Source organism: Scyliorhinus canicula, chromosome 13, assembly GCF_902713615.1.
Source record: "Scyliorhinus canicula chromosome 13, sScyCan1.1, whole genome shotgun sequence".
Taxonomy (NCBI): domain Eukaryota; kingdom Metazoa; phylum Chordata; class Chondrichthyes; order Carcharhiniformes; family Scyliorhinidae; genus Scyliorhinus; species Scyliorhinus canicula.
The window spans coordinates 98244655-98262686 of NC_052158.1; the positions used below are offsets into that span (position 1 = coordinate 98244655).

The 18032-nt window shown below is 44.3% G+C and overlaps 2 long non-coding RNA genes across 2 annotated transcripts in view; one reads left to right on the forward strand and one right to left on the reverse strand.

Annotated features, from left to right (window-relative positions):
- LOC119976120 overlaps positions 1 to 3435 on the reverse strand; it is a 16961-nt gene extending 13526 nt beyond the window's left edge. Inside the window, exon 1 of the long non-coding RNA XR_005462874.1 lies at positions 3043 to 3435. This is a non-coding gene — a long non-coding RNA (uncharacterized LOC119976120). The remainder of the gene's footprint in view (positions 1 to 3042) is intronic.
- Positions 1 to 17437, forward strand: part of LOC119975420 — a 27558-nt gene extending 10121 nt beyond the window's left edge. Inside the window, exon 2 of the long non-coding RNA XR_005462761.1 lies at positions 16573 to 17437. This is a non-coding gene — a long non-coding RNA (uncharacterized LOC119975420). The remainder of the gene's footprint in view (positions 1 to 16572) is intronic.
- The last annotated feature ends 595 nt before the right edge of the window (positions 17438 to 18032 follow it).

The following is an 18032-nucleotide window of genomic DNA, read 5'->3' on the forward strand; positions in this document are numbered from 1 at the left end:
TCATCCTTAAATAACAGAGCAACACCACCTCCCTTACCATCCACTCTGCCCTTCCGAATAGTTTGATACCCTCGGATATTTAACTCCCAGTCTTGACCATCCTTTAACCATGTTTCAGTAATGGCCACTAAATCATAGTTATTCACGATAATTTGTGCCATCGACTCATTTACCTTATTCCGAATTCTACGAGCATTCAGGTAAAGTACCCTTATGTTAGCTTTTATATCTCCATTTTGAATCTTAACACCTCTGTCAGTAACCTCTCCTAAGTTACTTTTCCTTTTAATTTTTCTCCTAATTTTCCTTATCATAGAACCCATATCTTCCTGTAATAACCTGCTGCGTCACTTTCCATTTATGTTTACTTCCTGTTTTATTCCTTTTAGCATTACTGGGGTTATTCACTGAGCTCTCCTCAGTCACACTACCCTGTATTGTGGCCCTTTTTGATTTGTGACTATGGCTTCTCCGCCTTACACTTTCCCCCTTACTGCCTTTCGTTTCTGTCCCCGTGAAGGGGTGCGGTATTGTGGTGTCCGTGCCCCTGCCCAGCAACCCCCCTCCCCAATAGTTGGTGAAACGTGTGTTGACTAATGTGTCCCGTGCTCGTTGGCCTTGCCGAGAGCATAGTGCGGCCTCCCATGCCTGGCCAGCCCCCAAGTCCAGCTCATTGTCACCGTCCCCTTCATCCTCCTCATCCGGCGAGGCATGCTGTTGCTCCTCATCCTCCTCCACCACATCACCCCTCTGCAGGGCTATATTGTGAAGGACGCAGCAGACCACCACGATGCGGCCAACCCGCTTTGATCGTACTGGAGGGCCCCTCCAGAGCGGTCCAGGCACCTGGAACGAATCTGCAGGACCCCAAAGCACCTCTCCACAACACCCCTGATTGCCCAATGGGCATCATTGTATTGGGTCTCCGCGCGCTCTGTGTCCTCCGTATAGGTTTCATCAGCCACGACCGCAATGGGTAACCCCTGTCACCCAGCAACCAGCCCAGCAGCCGGGAGGGGGATGTCCCTCGAACATGTCGGGTTTACAGATTATGCCAACATGTACAAGTCATGCACACTCCCGGGAATCGGGTGAAGACGTGCAGGATCCTCATCATGTTCGTCACAGACCACCTGAACGTTCATGGAGTGGTACCCCTTCCTGTTTGTGAACAGTGGCCTGTTAGCCGCCGGTAGCCGCAGGGTACATGCACCCTATCGCTGATCCCCTGGACCCGGGGCAGCCCAGCGACGGCAGCAAACCCCGCTGCCCGGGCATCCTGGTGGGCGCGGTCCACTGGGTACTGGATGTACTGGTCTGCAAGGGCATACAGGGTGTCATTGTTGTCATGGATGCACTGAGACCACTGGGCCTCATTCGTCCACTACCCCTCACCCCCAGTGGCCATCACTGACCGCCCCACCCCCACACTATCCAGTCGCCGATGCCTTGAAATTCCAGATAGGTCCCCACTCGGTGACTGGAAAAATCCCGTCACATAAAAGTTCAGCGTCACCGTCACCTTGGCGGTCACCGGGAGCAGGTGTCCTTCCCCCATTCACCTACGGTGCCAGGTGTGCCATCATGTGATGTGTCGGACAGTCTCCCTGCCCACCCGCTGTCTCCTCCTGCAGGCCTGGTCCGGGAGGTCCTCAAAGGACATGGGGTTGCGGTAGACGCGTGGCCTATTCCGGCACCTACTTGGCACCACCTCCACCTCCTCCTCCTTCCCATCATCCTGTTGGGCGGCCAGCCCTTCAGCCTGAGCAGCTGCCATCTGCCCCTCTGTAGCCCGCTCCTCTGCTGCAGCCTGGAAACCCAGAGGAAACCCACGCAGACACGGGAGAACGTGCAGACTCCGCACAGACAGTGACCCAAGCCGGGAATCAAACCTGAGACACTGGGGCTGTGAAGCAACTGTGCTATAACCACTGTGCTACCGTATTGCCCTGTCACTTGAAGGTATCACAGATAACACTCATTGCGAAGTGTATTGCACAGGACCTGCTTTACAATAGTAGAAGGCGCATGAACCATTTTTATGAGGTATGTATATCACTTGGATAGCTGCTTTCGCTATCTGATGATTTAAACAAGTTTATATTGGCACTTCTATCCACAACACAGCTTGCCTGGAACTCAAAACATTGGCTCCTGTGGTATGGTGCACATACAAATTACGCTAGTAATAGTTTACACAACATACAGTTGACACCAAGGCCATGCCAACCAGGCAGTTCCAGTTGGAAATAAATGATCAACTGGAACTGCTAAATACAAGGCTGTAACATTTTAATTTGCATTTCTTGCCATAATGCCAAAACACAATTTAGCAGTCTTAAGTACTTCAACATTTTTTATATGCTTAATGGGATACTTAATCCTTTTTACACCCTTAATAACAGTTTGTTACACTTGAACTTTAAGAGAACAAATTTAACACATTTCAACTGTGCCATGCTTTGAATCACTGCTTTTCTATTTAATTCCATCTTTCCCTTTCACCCACAAAGCACTCTAGATCATTTAATAAAAAATTCCATTTGTTTGAAATAAATATATTATTTCCCATCAAAATAAATCCAAACTTGGGCCAAATCTAGAGCATTAAAATCCTTCTTGTTTCCACCAGGTTGATGGCAAAATAATGTTATTCGCTAAGAAAGGCAAATTTATGTGGTTTTGAAGATAGGAAAAGTACATCTGAAGCTGCCTTGTTTGATAGCATCTGTGTCACATCAATTTTCTACTGCTTGTCCCATTTTGCTAAATTTCTGGATGAGATAGTACAACAATAGAGTTAAAGAAATCAAAAGAGTGGAGATTCCAAATGAATCCCTTTTACGTTCCCACATTAACGTCAGTCATTCATCTAATTTTCCTCATTAGTTACATCTTTCATTGGTTACACTTCCATTAACATTATTAGATCAATTAAATAACAGTGCCATGGGCCTATTTCTACATAATATGTAATACTGACCTACATCTTGCGCATCTCAGTTATATTACTCTGATTAATAACTCTTTGAGGCTACTTACCTCTGTTAATATTGTATTTTGTTTGATCAACACAAAGTTGAACTGTTGACTTATAACAATTCGCAGTTCATTCCCAACGCTCCTGTCACAGGAGCTTACCAGCGTTCCGTGGGTGTATTCCATAATATCTCATATCGTGGAATGGGAGCAGAAGGGATTCACTGAGATTATAACATGGATGAAAGGCTTTAGCTGCGAAGGAAGGCCCCAAAAAAACTGAGGCGCTTTTCATTAAAACTGAGAAGGTTAAGAGGAGATTAGATAGACGTGTTCAAAATTATGAACACCTTTTAATAAATCAAACTGAACTATTCACACTGATCACTGAGTCAGCAAATGAAAGGCATAAAGTTAAGAGTCGAACCAAACAAATGAATAAACAGAGAGGTTCAGAGAATTATTTTAATGTCAAGTGGTGGAAGCAGAATCCGGAATACATTTGAAAAGGGAGATAAATAAACATCTGGGGAAAAATAATACTGGGGAAAGAACAGCAGAATGGGACGAGCTGGATAACGTTTTCAGTAAACTGGGTCAGATTTAATTAATCTTAGGAGATGTGGCATTGAAAACTGAAAATATCTAGCTCAAAATGCAATTGCAATCATCTGATAGTGGAACAATAAACTATGGGGGAGAGTAAGGATTAAATAAATCATGGCAATCTGCATATTTAAATTGTATTAAAAAAACTAAGAAGGAAATCTAAATGTTAAAAGGAATTTTGTTTCGACTGTGTTGTCTTGTGTAAGTATTTTAACAAACTTCCTGAGGCTTTTTCATTTCATAAATATTACATGCAATTAATGTTTCTAACTGTAATAATTTCCATTTTCTAACATCTTTATCTTTCTATCTCTTTTTGAACAAAGATTTAACCTTGGCTATTCTCCAATCCAATTACAAAACCTGCATATCTAATGCAGATAAAACCTTGCGACCAGAACCTCTGCTATTTCCCCCCTCTTTAATAAATTAGGGTCCATCTGTTGTGACCCCCTCAGGGGCCAAGCATCATGTTGTATCCGATTCCCCTCCTACACCATGGAATATGAACTACTCTGGTAAATGAGGCATGGAGCCTCCCCCCCCCTTACTGGGAGGAGCTTCACAGCATAAACACTGCCCCCTCCCCCCAACCTGGGTGCAGGTCAGGGAGGGTGTCCATTCAGGGTGAGCAGTTGTAGTACTTGTGGTTATTGTGTACAGTGTAAATAAACCTTATGCTTATCCAGCCTACCATGCATTCCATGAAATCTCTTCCTTCGACTCCGACAATATTGATGCCAAGATTGTTTTTTTTTTACAGTGGGTGTATCTATTTATATCCTCATTCTGTACTAATACACCCTTCAGATGTCTCGCTGAAAATTTTAAAAACATCGCAAGGCACTTCATATAAAAGTTATCAAACAATGTTTGACACTGACCGATGAAAGGAAATAGCAGGACAGGTGATCTAACATGTGGTTGGAAGTTTGTCTCAGCGATGAATAAGAACATAAGAACATAAGAACTAGGAGCAGGAGTAGGCCATCTGGCCCCTCGAGCCTGCTCCGCCATTCAATAAGATCATGGCTGATCTTTTGTTGACTCAGCTCCACTTTCCGGCCCGAACACCAAATGCTGGGAATACTCAGTAGCTCAGACGAGAGAAACAGATTTTAAAGTTTTTAATAAAAAATTCCAATAAAGAGGCAATTTAGCCTGGCCAATCCACCTAGCCTGCACGTCTTTGGGTTGTGGGGGTGGAACCCACACAGACACGGGAGAATGTGCAAACTCCACATGGACAGTCACCCGGGGATGGGATCGAACCTGGGACCTCGGTGCCATCAGGCAGCAGGGCTAATCACCGCACCACCGTGCCACCCAAAACAGAGATAACATTTTCTGTTCTTTATATGAACCAAAGACAGTCGGCTGACTTGTTCACCCTCGCAGTGGCGTATTCCTCGGCCGCACGCCTTCACTGGCAGCGGGATTCTCCATTCCCGCCATTGGTCAATGGGATTTCCCATTGTCGCCACTAGGAAACTCACAGGCGGAGTTTACGCTGCGGGCGGAACAGAGAATCCTACCGGTGGAGAATTCACCCAATGACTTTGTCTCCCGAATATGTAATTAGGGGAAATCTCTGGGATATTTCACAAACAAATCAGGGACACTGGAAAATTTGAGAGAGGTGTAGTTGTCTGTCATTAGAGTACATTCGGAACTTGACATTTTGTTTTTAGATGATGTTACTGAGGACAGTCTGTCAGTTAAAAATATGAGGGCATCGACAATCGATCCTTGTGGGAAACTTCAGAGGAAACAGTATGGAAACAGGAATAGAAGCGACTTCGATAAAAACAGAACCAAGAGAAGGCAGTCGCATCATGCTGTATGATGGAGGAGATGCGTTGGAGGACTATAGTGTGGCTGCTGACAGGTTGGGAAGGATGGGAAGGGACAGTTACCATGGTCACAGTCACAAAGAATGCCATTTGTGACTGTGATAAGGACTGTTAAAATGCTGTGGCAGCAAACCTGATTGGAGTGGTTCAAATATGGAATGATAGGAAATTGTGCATGGGTTGCACACACAGCAATGGACTTTGGAGAGGGAAGAAAAGCTGGAAGTGGGCCGATAATTTGCAAGGGCAGAGGGATCAGGGTTGGTCTTTGTGATAATGGAAAATTTGAAGTGCGGGGGGTGGGGTGGTGAAGACAGGTGATCAAGCGATCATTAGATGTTTTTAACAATGTAGGGTGTGTCAGAATATTTTAGAAGAGTGATTCAGAATTAGATACGCCCTTGAATATTTTAGTTGTTTCACGTAATACTCCGTTGTTTCATATCTTAGACATCTTTGAATGATCACTGTTGAGCTTTTCTTTGACATAAGAGAATGCTTCAAACACAAATTTTCAGTCCAAAATGATGTATCAGGCCTTAACGTTTGACAGCTATTCAGGAGAGAGGGTGAGGTAATGGTAACTTCACTGGACAATCTGGAGTATTAAGCTGGGCACATGGGTTCAAATCCAAACTATAATATCTGGTGGAATTTAAATTCAATTAATAAATCTGGAATATAAAAGCTAGTCTCAGTAATAACGACCATAAAAATATCAATGATTAATGTAAACATTCAGCTGCTTCACTAATGTCCTTTAGGGAAGGAAATCTGCCATACATCCCTATTTATCATAGAATTTGCAGTGCAGAAGGAGGCCATTTGGCCCATCGAACCTGCACTGGCTCTTGGAAAGAGCACCCTCCTTAAGCCCACACCTCAACCCGATATGCGTAACCCAGCAACCCCATCTAACCTAAGGACAATTTAGCATGGTTAATCCACCTAACCTTCACATCTTTGGACTGTGGGAGGAAACCGGAGCACCCGGAGGAAACCCAAGCAGACACGGGAAGAACATGCAAACTCCGCACAGACAGTGACCCAGAGGGGTATCGAGCCTGGCACTGTCAGGCCATAGTGCTAACCGCTATGCTACCGTACTGCCCCTTTAAAGGACATTAGTGAACCAGATGGGTTTTTCCGACAATCGACAATGTTTCATGGTTTGCAATAGACTTTTTAATTCCAGATATTTTATTGAGTTTAAATTCCATCACCCACAGTGGTGGGATTTGAACCCGGATCTCCAGACATTATCCTAGGTTTCTGGATTACTAGTCCTGCGACAATACCACTATGCCACCACCTCCCCCAGATGGGATGTGGGCATCGCTGGGTAGACTTGGAGGGGAACTCCAGGTTGTGGGTCTCCCAGGTACCTGCTGCCCTTGTCCGTCCAGAAGATAATGGTCGTGGGTTTGAAAGGTACTGACTAAAGAACCTTGGAGAGTTACTGCAGTGCATCTTGTAGATGGTATACACGGCTGCCACTGTTTGTTGGTGGTGGAGGGATGGAATGTTTGTGGAAGGAGGAGCAATCAGGCGGGCTGCTTTGCCCTGGATTTCCTCTTGGTTGTTGTTGGAGCTGTACTCATCCAAGCAAATGGAGAATATTCCATTACACTCCAGACTTGTGCCTTCCAGGTAGTCAACAAGCTTTGGGGGGGGGGGGGGGGGGGGGCGTCAGGAGATGAGTTACATGCCTGCCCCCTAGCCTTTGACCTGCTCTGGTAGCTACAGCATTTCTATGGCGAGTCCAGTTCAATTTCTGGTCAATTGTAATCCCCAGGCTGTTGATTCAGTGGGGATTTAGTGATGGTAATGCCATTGAATGTCAAGGGGATATGGTTAGATCCTCTCTTGTTGGAGATGGTCATTAACTGGCACTTGTGTGGCACAAATATTGCCAAATGATCTTGACTAATTGGATTGGGTTTTATTTTTCTTCATATATGTGAAGCCTAAGGGGCTGGGAATTGAGTAAAATATAGTGTAACTGGAGAGCCACTCAGCACACCGTAGTCTAAATTTGTTTGTATCTTCGAAAAGATATTCAAACATGATGCATGTGTCGTGCTGTAAAACGTTAAACTCTGAAATTTAATATGACAAATATAATTTAAACCACAAAATATTTGGTACCAAAACAGTTCAACAACATTGTGAAAAACAACAAACTGACTTCAAAATCCTTCTATGAATTGTTTAAAAAGATGTCATTTCCCTGAGGATAGTTGCAACTTTCCCACTGCTTAAATAAGTTAATTAGTCAGTGTTGAATGTGTTTCCTTCACTTCCTATTGTATTTAATCAAGTTCTTGTACACATACAAAAGACAATAGCCTAGAGCTTCTAATGGCAGCGTACCTAAGTCTTTGATATGATAGAGAGGAAACATATCTGCCTTATAAGATGAATGTGGGGTGGGATTCTCCAAACGGAGATGAACCCTCCCTGCGCATGCACTGGGATGACGCCAGCACACGCTGGTGCTCCTGCGCATGCGCCGACTCGAGCCGGTCGGCAGAGGCCCTTCGGCACCGGTTGGCGTGGCGCCAAGCCCTTTCCGCGCCGGCCGGCGTGGCGCAAACCACTCCGCCGCCGGCCTAGCCCCTGAAGTTGCGGAGGATTCCGCATCTTCGGGGCGGCCCGACGCCGGAGTGGTTCATGCCACTCCTTCGCGCCGGAGTTGCCCACCCCGCCGGTTTCCGAAGAATCCCGCCCCTGATATTTGCCATATTCACATAGCAGAAAAAAAGACATATCTGAAGCTTGTTTCTAAAACAGGAGTTTGTATCTTTGCATATGCAAGGGATCACAGAAAAGGCCACTACTCTCAAAGCTGGTGGGCCAATCACAGCAGCAGCAGATGTCATGGCAGGTAACTGAGAGAGAGGAGGATACCCCAAATTGGAGACATCCTCTCTCCAATTTCTTCAAACTTGAAATAAATAATGACCTTCGCATCACTACTGGGTGTTCTTCGGCTATTGTTACACAGAGATACGTCCAGAGGATCTTTAAACCTGCCTGGTCACCACCCTGTCTGCCACTGGCCAGCTAAACTGTCCCAGCTGCCTCCTAGAACCTAGAAACCAACTGGAAATTATTTGTCGCCTCCATTGATGGGTCTCAGTAGATTCTAAGCTGTCTCTATTGGCAGCTCTATTGTCTCTATTTCCACCACCTGGAAGTGGCCTGAGGTGAAACGGAGTCAGGGAATTGGCATGCCAGCTGACAGTGTCAAATTTTGCATCCATCTGCCTTTGCTCTCGGTCCCTATGGGGTCTTTAAATCCGCCCCTATATAATCTTTTGAGGGATAAAGGCTTTGGAAGGTGCGACAGGGCCAATGCTCTCGAGTCAAAGTCAAGTGTGCTCTCTCTGCCTCCATTTTTTGTGATGTCGTGCAGGAACTGTTCAAAGCGTTGAGCACCTCCTGTCTGGCATGAAGCACAAAATGAACCTGGTGTGCCAAACAGGACATTATTTGATGTATCGTTCACATGCTGGAATCCACCGCTTTGGACAGCGAGCAAGCAGTGGATTGGGGTGTTGCGCCACTGCCATGTCTTACTGCATTGCGGTTGTCATTTTTTGCTTTTGGCCTGACACATTTCCCATGCAGCCCTTTTTAAAGTCTGGCAAATAGTTTGGAACTATTTTCAATCTTTCCAAAGAGTCAACCTTATTTGTCCTCTTCTTCAGTCACCTTTTAAGTGGCTAAATTCCTTTGAATCTTCTCTGCAACCCTAAGTATTTCTAGGTTCCACTGGGTATTGCAGCTAATGTACATGGGCAGCATGTTCACACAATTTAAATGACCTCCCTTCAGATGAAGCTGGCTGGCTATGTTACTTGTATCAAACCCATTGTTATCACCTTTGACTACATAAGTGTCTCCTATGGTTCAAAACCTTCTCTGTACAAAGAACTACTGCTTTTCACCCAGCATATAAGAATATTTGTTCTTGGCTGCAAATCTCTTTTTCTGGCACTAATGCATTTAGGCAATGGACTGCGACAATACTTTCGGTTGTATGAGGAAATGTTATTGCTGAGAAGTCAATAAAATAGAAGTTAACTAGTTTCTTAACTGAAAAAGATGAACTATTGCACTCATATTACATTAATTTTCCTTTTCACAATATGCAAATTATACACTCGCCATTTGACCTTTGTTTAGTTGGTAAAATGTTCAAGCTGGCAAATACCCCAAGTATTATAAAATTACTTGTCAGCTTGGAAAAATCAATTTGATACAACTGTCCTTGGGAAAAAATAATCACATAGTAGTTGTACACTGACAGGCTATACATGCCCAGTGACTTGAATAACATAAAGATAAAAGGGAAAATGCCACAAGGTTAGATATTTAATTTCAATATATATTGCTGTATGAGAGATCAGATCAAGTAGCTTCACTTGTGTGAATTTCATTTAAAACACAATAGGCTTGCATGCTAAGCCAAGATGGTCAATGATTGGAAGTATCATGCTGTATATTTCAGATGAAAGCAACAAGGCCCCAGTTAAATGGCACACATGTTGACAACTAATAATTTTGGTGTTAACTCTTAAAAGTCTAAGCAGCAAATTCCAGAGGCTTAAAACATGAAAGCATTTTAAAATAGCCCTGCCCACTCAGTTGAATCGGATCCATCCTATTAAGTTTGATTATATAGTGGCATTAAATCACAAGGGGCTACATCCAATTAATTTTGGTTGTACTGATGTAACTATCCAACAGGCAGCACATGCTAATGCGAAAATGCATTTTGTAACTCCACCACAATTAATTTTTAGCATTCTGCTGCCTTTGTCGGTTGTCTGCATTTGTCAAGTCAGTGACAGATTTGAATGGGCTTCAGATGATAGAATTTATTCACATTTATCATGGGGAACAATAAAGAAGCAACACTGAGTCCACAGAATATTATGCTGAGCAAATTTAAATCAAGCATTGGTTGAAACAGAAGCTCTGACTGACATCACAGTAAGCAAAGAAACAGGCTGTAATCCATTTTCTGAAAATCACTTATGTGTGAAAATATTTGTCAAAGATAGCATTGATGCCAGACACCTTCACTCATGGTGCTGGCGTCATGCACCAGGGTCTCCACTGCGGTCGCCATCCTAGCAGTGTTGGCCTCGGTGTCACTCATTGCAAACCATCTCTTGCGCCCGTAGCCTCTGGGACTCCTCCAAGCAGCTATGGATCTGCTGGAGTGATGCTGACATCTCCCTCTGAATGTCCCAGCCGCTCCCTATCATCTCTATCAGCTCTGGGTAACCTTGTTCCAGAGGCTCAGCATCAGGCTGGGGCCAGCTGGGTCCAGGGATCCAGCAAACCTCCAACTGTTGTCTCGTCTTGGGCTTCCTGCCTCCACCAGATGTGCCTCATCAGCAGTGTGGTGCACACCAGAATGTTTCCACTAACATGCACCACAGAGGCGTGTGTATCTGCGCCTGGTCGACGGTGGGGATGGCAGCTGTGCCGCGACTATAAGAGTTGCATCCCCGGAGCTCTCCTCTGAGGTGTTCTCCTCACAGTGAGGAGAGGGGCCGCCCGGTATGAGCCGGCGCAGTCGGATGCTGGACCTGTGGGAGAATGGACATGTGGTCAGTGGGAGGGATGGGTCAGTCAGTAAGGTAATCACTACTCACGTTTGACAGGTCCTCCTTGTTGAGCCTGGTGGTTCCTCACCTCTGTGACATCCACAGGCCTCCGCGTTGGTGACAGCCCTGTCCTCGGCCACACTGGTCACCTCCAAGGCCCACTCCTTGAAGGAGGTGGGGATTCTCAAGTCCGGCACTCCACCGCCAGTCTGGGCCCGCTCATGCTGATTATGGGAGAGCTTTTCCTGAGGAGACACAGAGAGAGCATCAATAGCCACACGGGGGGGGGTTTTGACGGGAGGGTTGGTGTGGAGGAAGGGTTGAAGGGGTAGGTGGAGGGAGTGCTGAAAGGGGAGGGGGATGGAGGGAGGGTTGGGGTTGTCTGGGGTGATGCTCCCATGGAGGGGTGGGGGGATGGGACGTTAGTATCTACTCACTCGTGCTGCCCGGTGTAGGTCGTTGATCTTCTTCCAACACTGGAGGCCAGTCCTTCTGGTCACACTGCCATAGCTGACTGCTGCTATCACCTCATCCTATTCTTTTTATGTTCTGCAAGCTCCTCCGAATGAAGATTTAAACATTTATCAAAGATTGTTAATTTTTAATTGAAGCTGGTTGAGAACTCATCAATGCATTGCTTTTGGATTAAGTCCTTGGCAAGTTCACCAAATGAGAATTAAAAAGGTATTGAGCTTCTTCTGATTTTTTTCCTGAGGCCCTGAGGTTCTCCAGTAGTTTAAAAATCTTGTTCTCTGAGACACCCAGTTTTTCATTCGGTTTGGCTATGTGACGAGTCTAAAGTGAATTAATCTCAGTTCTCCGGTGAACTAAAATGATACTGAACTGAAATTAAAAGGTAAAACTGCTGAAGGACCTTCACGCATTACAAAATCCCTCAGTCTAAATTGGTCCCTCAGGAACATTACGCAGTAAAATAAAATTATTTTGATGCCACACTGAAAGAACTGATAAACCAGTTTTCAGAGAAGACTCAGGAATGTTTACTATTCAAAAGAGGAAGCTGAGAGGTACAAAAAAGATATGGCAGTGCTGAAGGAAACAGCTGCATGTTGGAAGGAATCTTGGAAAACATTAGATTCCAAAAGAGTTATACCTAGAGGTGAAAATCAAGAACCTGGAATGGCAAGCAAAAGTAGAAGTTCACATGAAACAGCATGAGGTTTTTCAAAAACAACTGGAAGAAGCCCAATTACAGAATGTGGGCTCGAAAGGTAGCACAGTGGAACTATATATTGTCATGGGAATGTCACTTGAAGAAATGTTTGTCTTCTCAAGGTGGCTGCAGTGATGTCATTGTGTGGGTGGAGCTGGGCTCTGGCTCTGCTTTCTACTTTTGTTTTGAGCTGGAAGCTGTTTTTGGCTCTGAGTTTTATGTTCGCTGGGATGGTGTGTGTGGGGAGCGAAGTGTGTATACTCAGCCTCCTGAGTGTCAATCGTGAAACCGGCGAATCTGGCACCGTCTCTCATTGGAGTTGATTGTGTTCCACGTGGCGCTGGTGCTAGCCCCTTAACAGTATCTGAATCGGTGGAGGTGCAGCGCCAGTTTTGCTATTGTGGAACTCCACGAATCGTGCACCAGCGATAACAGGATCTCAGGAACGGAGCATATATTCTATGCTTATCTTATATGTTCATTGGAATTTCCTATGTCTTCATTTGTGCTTAAAATTGCCCCTGTAAACTTGCCATGTGTCAGCTACAGCATTCCCACTGTCAGGAATGTGCAATTTGAGTTTATGTCAGCATTTTTCATTGTAAATGTGGACTTTGAAATTTGTAAGGGAAAGCCGACAGGGAGATAGATGCATGAGGTGCAAGAGTTTTAATACAATCGAGTAAATCTCTCAAAACTTTTTAAAAATTAAGTTTCACTGTAACAATATGGATAAAAGCAAGAACTTGCTTTATGTTCCAAAGTTAAACACTCCTCAATATGATTGTCAGATAAAGATTTGTGTCAACATCAGGGATAAGATCAAACAACAGCATTTCCTTACAGCCAGACAGTCATCGCATTATCTAGCTGGGATTTCCAGGGCATCTCCCGTCTCTGTATTTTTAGACAGGAGATATCAGGTTAAACTGATCAGCAATTAAACTATCAAGATGACCGTTTTGTTGGCATCTCGAGGTTTGGTGAGAAGGAACCACTTCAATATTATATAACATGAGATGATAAACATTAAGGAAAGACATAAAGTATAAGATTATCCAGGGTCTGCGGGAAACCAGTTTTTATGAGTTTATTGGATAACTGTAATAGTTATGTTATTGGTGTCTGAGTAATAAACTTGTACTTGGGTAAGACACTCAAGCTAGAACCACAAGGAATAATTTAATTAAGTTGAACAACATTTATGTCAAGTTGGAGATAATGTAGAGCTATTTATAGGAGAGCTTGGGAATTGATCAACTTTTATACCACAACAAGGCAACAGAGAAGTAGGGTAACCCAATTTTATGGGGTTGCTATCTGTCTCAAAGTACAGTGGGCCAAAATTACTCGACGAGATTTTGCATAAAATACACTCAACAGCTACGATTTCCGATGTCGGGCGGGAAGCCGTGACAGCAATGGGGGCTTTCTCACCCATTTGCTGCAGCATTTAGAAAAAAACATGATGTAATGGGTTCCACAGTATATTGCTGACGGGCAGCCTCTGATTCACCTGTCCTGCCATCAAATCAGATACTTGATGATCCAGGCAGCATTTTTAAATGTCGCCCCAATGCCCACTAGCGAATCATGGAACAATCTTCACCCAGGTGGCCCCCTGGCACTCCCTGACACCCCCAATTCCACTGGCACCACACTGGCAGAAAGCTAGTATCAAGCCAACCTCTCAGTAGCCTGGCATCCAGCTGGCACTACCCTGGCTCTATCTGGACGCTACCCAGGCACTTGGCCTCCCTGCTGAGTGCTGCACTCCCCTCTGAGCTCCCCTGGAAGCTCGTCCGGTGCATGCTTTCTGAGATCAGTTGTGCTTCTCGTTGCTCTAACTCCACGCTTCTGTGGATGGATTACTTGGTGTGGGGGGGGGCTGATTCCGGTTAATTTATTATAATGAGGTTCCCTTGGTTGAACATAGGGAAACACTGCCCGTCACTGACAGAGGGAGGGAACAATCGCTTTATGGTTTGACATTGCCGTGGAAGACAACTTTGGTCTTCTTGTGATATTTTTCGCTCCCGTCACCAAACCTGCCCGACGTGAATGGAAGTGTTAACTCCGAGCCAATGTCTGGAATAGAAATAATTCCCACAACGTGGCTTGATTTTCTGGCCCTTCCTACTGGGAGGATATTCGGCCTTCCGAAGTTTGCCCCGCTGTAGGTTCTCCTTGGTGAGTCATGCAAAAGCGGAAGATCCCACCGACAGTCACTGGCGAGCCGCATCCACCACAAATTTACAGATTCTGTGTGAGAATGTGGAAGGGAGAATTTCCTACCACATTTACACTTTAGCCCTCCTTGGCCCATTCAGGGCAGAAAATGCATCATTAGCATTCCCAGTTTGGGATTCCCAACATGGAGAAAGTTCATCCGGGAAGGCACTGAACACATCGAGTGACATTGTCGGGGATGTCCAGAGAGGAAATTGAAGCATGGAGGCAGTGCACAAACTTCCAAACAATCCATCTATCCAACCATTGAAGCACCACATTTCCTGCATGTGGCAGAGTCTACAGACTGAGCATCAAACTTATCGTTAGAACTCATCAAACCAGAGTGGAAGTAAGTCATCCTCAATTGTAAGGATCTGATTAAGAAGAATGACACGCTACCTCTTGCTTCCATACATCCTCACTAAGTGTGGCCTAAATAACATCAGAAAAACATGACAAGACACATGTCCTAGCAGAGAGTGACTGAGGTTTTTAAAAGGAGTACTTTTACTAGAATGCCCAGCAATTCACTGCTTCTTGACTGTATAAATAACAAAGCACAATGTAAATGCACATTCTTCAGGTAATTCAATGCAATAAAATTCAAAACTCTCACACCCAATGTATTCTTTCCTAACACTCTGCAACTCCCGGATGTCTAAAGCTACCTTTATTTAATCCATTCTAGTGTTACCCCTATGTATAATCTGCATGATGAGTATTGCAAAAAGGTCACGGGATTGAAGCAGCCCTCTTCCCATCAGAGCTTGCTCCAGGGAAGGGGCTTCATCTCTAGAACTTGCATCTGACATCATTGCATGCATCCCACTGGTATTTTATTCTGAGGAGAAAGGCCACTAAAGTAAGCCCTTTTGAATGTGCTCCAGCTGAGAATTGTGATTAGAAAAGAGCAGGTAAGGCCCGAGTTTGCTTGTGAGGTTCCAGAGGAGCTTCTCCTGGCCCACAATGAAACCTGAAGAAGATGACAACCTGCCTTGTTGGCACTGCTCCCTAGCTTGTCAGTGCTGTGCATAGTTTGTTCAGTTCATAGGACTTAGGGAGAAGAATAGTCCATTCGGCACTTGAGCCCACTTCACCATTCGATAAGATCATGACTGACCTTATTGCGGTCTCAATTCCACTTTTCTGTCTGTCCGCCGTAACCCTTGTCTGTGGGCGTCAATGAATGGTGCAATCCATGTGCAGTACATTAAAAAATTTTCACATGTCTTCAATGGCAGGTGGGGTTAAAATTGATCCTTCTGTCTCTGTATTTCAGTATTTCACCCTCTGTCTGTACCTCTCTGTGTTTGACAGCTTTTCTTTCCTCCCATGAGCTGCTTCAATCATAAGTTGAAACTCGCTAGCGATGGCGTAAAGCACCTTGGGACACTTTGTTACTGTATCACTACATGTTGTTGCTTCTCCAGCCACACTGACAGTGAGAGGAAACCGCTTCCAAGGCTTCAGGAAAGCAACAAGGGCTCCTAAAACACAACTGGTCTGACCATTCATGTGTACGGATTTAAATGAAGTAATTCTGTTTCAATGGTAGAGCATATGGATCTTAATAATGGGTCTTAAGGAGAGGTTGAAGAAACTCGATTTGTTCTCACTGGAACGACGGATGTTGAGGGGCGACCTGATAGAGGTCTACAAAATTATGAGCAGCATATACAGAGTGGATAGTCAGAGACTTTTCCCCAGGGTAGAGGGGTCAATTACTAGGGGGCATAGGTTTAAGGTGCGAGGGGCAAGGTTTAGAGGAGATGTACGAGGCAAGTTTTTTACACAGAGGGTAGTGGGTGCCTGAGGAGGTGGTGGAAGCAGGGACGATAGTGACATTTAAGGGGCATCTTGACAAATCCATGAATAGGATGGGAATAGAGAGATACGGACCCCGGAAGTGTAGAAGATTTTAGTTTAGACAGGCAACATGGCCGGCGCAGGCTTGGAGGGCCAAAGGGCCTGTTCCTGTGCTATACTTTTCTTGTTCTTTGTAATTATTATCCCAGATCCAATGACCTCTATTATCACCTTCTGTGCCATTGGCTCCTTTTGAAGCTCCACCCGTAACTCATCTGTGTAAATTATTCACCAGCATCCAGAGTAATTTCTCAAGTAACCACCGCCTTGCTGTGATCACGAAAGATGAAAATGTATCCAAACGTTTTGACAGCAGAGGACAACCGAAGAGGCATCCTTGCTATTTCAGATTTCTCTGATGTTTTAAGTTTTAATTAACTGTGCTCATAAATGTTTCCATTTGCTTCATGTATAGGCATAAAAGACTTATTTTTATTAATGTGCAGATGGTATCTTATACAATGTCATTGTCGCAGGCATGTGTGCCAAGTACCCTGGCATGATCTATGATTGGCTTGCCCTTGTTAATTCTGAAATAAGCAGATGTTTTCTGAAAATATGGTTGCTAACTAATAAATTAACCTGTAATGTATTTTTTGTTTATTTGAGACCACAACTTTGCCCAACAACATCTGTTAATTTTCTTTAATCGGCCTTTTTCAAAGCCATTTTTCATCCTTCTTTCAAATGTCCTTCTAGACTTCAACTTGATGCTTTTCCTGCCTTTTTAATAGCCTTCCTTCAGCAGATGCATTATAATTCAACTCATTTTCCTTGCTGCAAGTTAATTTATCCCTTTCAAAATTAATAGAATATATCTTGTGAAATTATCTACAGAAAAGCTGTGGAGGTGGAGAGGAGAATCCTTCATCTGAAGGGAAAATAACGTGCAATTGTCTCTGCAGAATGTAAATGGCTGCTTGCTGTGTGAAACTAATGATTGTCGAATGAAATAGAAATTGTATATGGTTAAAAAGGTATTCAGTGAAGTCAGACTGCAGAGCATCCAAAGGTCAGTTAGATCATGGAACACTCAACAGCTTTGCATTCCACCTGTTTGTGATAAAACTGGTAATTTTATTAAAACTGAAACGATCAAATTCATGACTTATTTATATGTTTTTAAGATTCATCATTAAGAATGGCACCATGAGAAGAAGTGACAGCACCTTTGCAGTTCAGAACGAGAGATGGGAAGCATAAGACTCAACCAAGGCTTGTCTTGGTTTTTGAAACAGATTTATTCATAGAGAGAAGCTTACTCCTGTAGCATTTTTCTTTGCTTCAGCAACAGGCTCACAAAAGGATGTGCGATCGCTTATGCAAACAATTAAAAGGCAGGACTTTGTTGAAGTGACAATACTTTGGCACGCACTGGGGTTTGGAGTCTAACAGCCTCTCAGTGGACACATGAATGTAGGTGCCTGGGGCTAACAGACAGCCCTGGCCAATTGCACCAACATTCAAACAAAGCAAACGGTGGGACCATATTTCTCTTTTTAAATATTAAGTTCAGGCACCTGGCGACATAGGGGTGGGCACATTTAAAATCTTTGCTCTGGTTTCTGGAAAGTTGGAGGAGGCAGATACAGCACAGCAGGTGCCTGCTGAACTTTCTTCAGACACGACCCATATTGGCTGAAAAATCATTGGCGATGGGAGTTGGTATGTCTACCCTGTAAATTCCAATTAAAA